The following is a 3991-nucleotide window of genomic DNA, read 5'->3' as shown; positions in this document are numbered from 1 at the left end:
TTATTTAAAATAATAAACTAAAAAAATTACAAAAACTGATGGAATGGGGAGAATTGCCAGAACAGAACATAGACGAAACTGTTTAAAAGAAGAGCAAACATAACTACTGGAAAAAACGCAGACAAAATTACACTTCAAGAAAAATATTGATTACCGTCAAATTTACGGTTGGATTAATCAAATAAATCTGTCGCTAAATAGATTACCGTCGGATTTACTGTTATCCTATAATTGACGGTATAAACGGCGTCGGAATCTCCTTACCGACGGATTTTTTTGTCTGATGCTAATTACCGGCCGACAGATTTTTCATCGTTGTTTTCAATGGATTGTCGAGTCTGAGTTGATGATTATCAGTAACTTTGGCACCATTTCGCTCGTCGAATGAATCCAACTGTACATCCGCTAGTAGACTTTTTATTTTTTTTATTTTTTTTTTGGCACAGTTAGCCACAACTAACAGTCAAATCAAATTAAAATTCTTGTAACAAAATTGTTAGAAATCTAAAATTACCAGAAATCAACAAATTATTTTATTAAAAATAAATTGTATGAATACAATAAAATGTCACAGAAGTATAACACTGTACCCTAAACAAACAAAAAAGCATAAAACTCTAACCTTACAGATCCTGATAATCGTCGTCCTCGTCGGCGTCGTGGTCCCCCTCCTGAGGCGGTGGAGTAGGTGCTGTCGTTAGTGTCCCACTAGCAGTATGTAGTGGTGCCGCCACCGCTTCCTCTAGCGCACATCAGCTGGCTGTACTCCTCCATCTACTGTTGTTACCTATCAAGCTGCTCTAGGTTCTTCGTCAGGTCTGAGTTGACAGCAACGTGTGCAAGAATCTCTCGATACCTTTGCTCAGACTACTCATGCTGCCGGTGAAGCTCCTATGTCAGCTTCTGCACCTCCTCCCTCAGGTCGACAACTTCCTGGAGATCAGCAGGGATGTGGCAGAGGCAGAGAAAGCCGCCAACGTAGAAGAGCGGAGGCCACTAGTGAAGAACGAGCCCAACTCGAAGCAGTGATTCTTGTAGGGTTCAGAGAACAACCTAAGATTGCTAGGTCGCAGACTCCAACCTCTGCTGATACTCCTCTTACATCACACACGTTAATTGTGATTAGGATAATAGTTAAATAATTGACTTTAAACCAAATAAAATTGAAATTTAGGATTAATTTAAACTCATATAATGGTCCGCTGAATTATCATCAGCAAATCTCTCCTTGTTTGCCTTCAAAGTATAGGTATACTTGAAGGTCTCCGCCAGTGTCGCCTTACGATCCAACGACTTAGACTACAAATTAATATATCAACCAAACAATAAAATAAACGAACAAACTAAACAATGACAGACAAATATATATGAAGCAGGAAATCTTAATTCTAATTTTGAAAACATAATTTTCATTTTTTCGATTTCAATGTAAATCTTATGAAAATTTTGACAGAGTCTCCCCTGAAATTCAGATTTAGCCACCCTTGAAGGGTTCCATCCAAACCAAGTATCCATAATTTTTTTTTTCATAGTCAAGCATTTTCCAAACAATTTCAGCAGCAGAAATTAGCAATCAGTTCAACGATCCAACATTTTTTTAGCAATCTCAGAGTCTAATCTAACCTATTCTAACATATCCCAACCACCTAAATTCACTAAAATTGAAAATTAAACAAACTAAACTCTACTAACTACTTAAGCAATTTGATAATCAACAAGAAAATTAAACCGGTGAAGTAATTCTATATCAGCTCAGCTCAGTTCAGTTCATACAGGACTATATAAGTATATTTCAACAGAGCAAGTAACTTATAAAATAATTGAACAAATTTAAAAACTAATTCAAGTAACTACTATAACATAAAACAATGCCAAAATTCTTACCAGTCTCATCTTCATCTTCATGAAGGTCGCCGACCCACATGTATACCTCAACGACCTGGGCGAAGCTTTGTTGGCGATGTTTGTCAAACAGGGACGCTTAAACCCCTTGTTATCTCTAAAATGAGCTTCCAGTTCACTCTTGATGTTTGGATGGATCAACGATGTCATGTGGTCTTTTCCCTGACAAACATCACTCATCATCTACTGAAACGTTTGACTGCCTAGTGGTCGTAGATCTTCCGAATCATGAGGTGATGCTCCGCATCTCATATGAATTTCAACTGCACAAAGTGATTTACCAACATTAGTTAGTTGGAATAAAATACAGTTCAAATACAATTCAAATACAGTAAATTAATTCTAATCAAATTGGGTTCTTATTGCCTACTTTTAAAATCGGCACTCTCTGGTCTCAGCCGGAATCTGTGTGTAGGTCGGCCACAGGTGGTCATACATGGACTTAATGACCTCGAATATGTTTTGTGTGCAAGCATTGAGGTTTGATGCAAACCTGTCAAAAAACAAACCACACATTAACAAATAAATAAGATAAACAAACTCAAGATAAACAAAGTAAACATAAACAAACTTAAGATAAACAAACCTAATATTAAAAAATTAAACTCACGACTGCATGTCATCGGGCCAAATTCTTAGCCGGATGACGGGCGGTGGTGGAGGAGCATCCTGCTCGGGGCATTGGAGGTATCACCCATTGCTGTCTCTATCGACATCGTCGCTGCATCTGAAAGGGGGCATAGTAGAAGAAAGCACTCAATTTCGGTTTGGAACCATGATAACTTGTTAGTCCGATGGACCCGTCTGTGATGTGACAGGGGTCGACGGGGTAGGTGGGGTAGAGGCAATGATTGGACAAATCCTGGGAGATTCGGTGAAAGTCCGCCCTCTACCATGACCAAGTTTCCCACTTGACCTACCTCTGCTACCTGTCGTCATGTCTGTATAGCAAATATATTAATAATATATTAATAACATAACAACACCAATAAATAATAACATAAGAAAAAACTCAAAAAAATAACAAATAATTTGAAAAGTGGTTTAGTTTAGTAAATAAAAAAAAAAAGAAAATTACATAGTGTTTTAGTTTCAAAAGAACTAAATTAGACTTTTAAAGCATTCTAATTTTATTTTATCTTGTTTTCTTTTCAAAGTATTCTAATTTGTATAGCATTTTAACAAACCATTCTAACTCTCAAAACATTCTAATTTTGTTAACAATTTTTCAAAATATTCTAACTTTCAAAGCATTTTAACAACCCAAAAAATTTGAAACGCAAACTCGAGAAAGCACAAAATAACATGATGAAACATTACTAGCAATGCATACGGCAAAACACTATAATTAATCAGCATAAACTAGCAGTTCCAGTAGCAATATGAATCAGCAAAATAAGCATTAAAATAATAATTTCCTAACAAAGCAACAACAATCAAAGAATCATCAAAACAGTTAAACATTGCTCAAACAAATTCAACAACAATTCTTCAGCCAAATTAATAGTAAAACGCAGAATTAATGATTCAGACCAATGCAAATAATTCCAGCAACAAGAATCAACAATCTCATATAATAATTCCAAACACATTGAGCAGAGATCAGAACCTATCAATCTAACTAAATTATCCTAACCTAACCACCTAAAATCAACTACAACATAAATTAATCTACCAAAACTAATTACCAAAAATCAACTAACTAAATAAAATTAAAAATAACTAAGCAGAAATTAAATAGCGTGAGAAACATATTCAATGAAAACTCCTAACCACCTATAATCAACTAAAATAAAAATTAATCTAACTAAACTAATTACTAAAAATCAACTAACTAAATGAAATTAAAATTAACTAAGCAGAAATTAAACAAGGTGAAAAACAGATTCAATGAAAACCTGGAATGGAAAGCAATTAGAAGAGAGAAGATAGAAATGCAAGCAGCGACGGTCTTTCTAGCAGTGGCAGGACAACAGCGGTGGAAACAGAGAACAGAGAAAAGGACATTTTGAGCAACGGTGGCAGAGGTGGCATGGGCTAGAGAGAGAGAGAGAGGTGAGAGGTTAGAGAGAGAGAGAGAGAGAGAGAG

This window comes from Arachis ipaensis, chromosome B06 (assembly GCF_000816755.2).
Source record: "Arachis ipaensis cultivar K30076 chromosome B06, Araip1.1, whole genome shotgun sequence".
Lineage (NCBI taxonomy): Eukaryota > Viridiplantae > Streptophyta > Magnoliopsida > Fabales > Fabaceae > Arachis > Arachis ipaensis.
The sequence above is the reverse complement of the archived record's forward strand: the minus strand, read 5'-3'. Positions refer to the sequence as shown.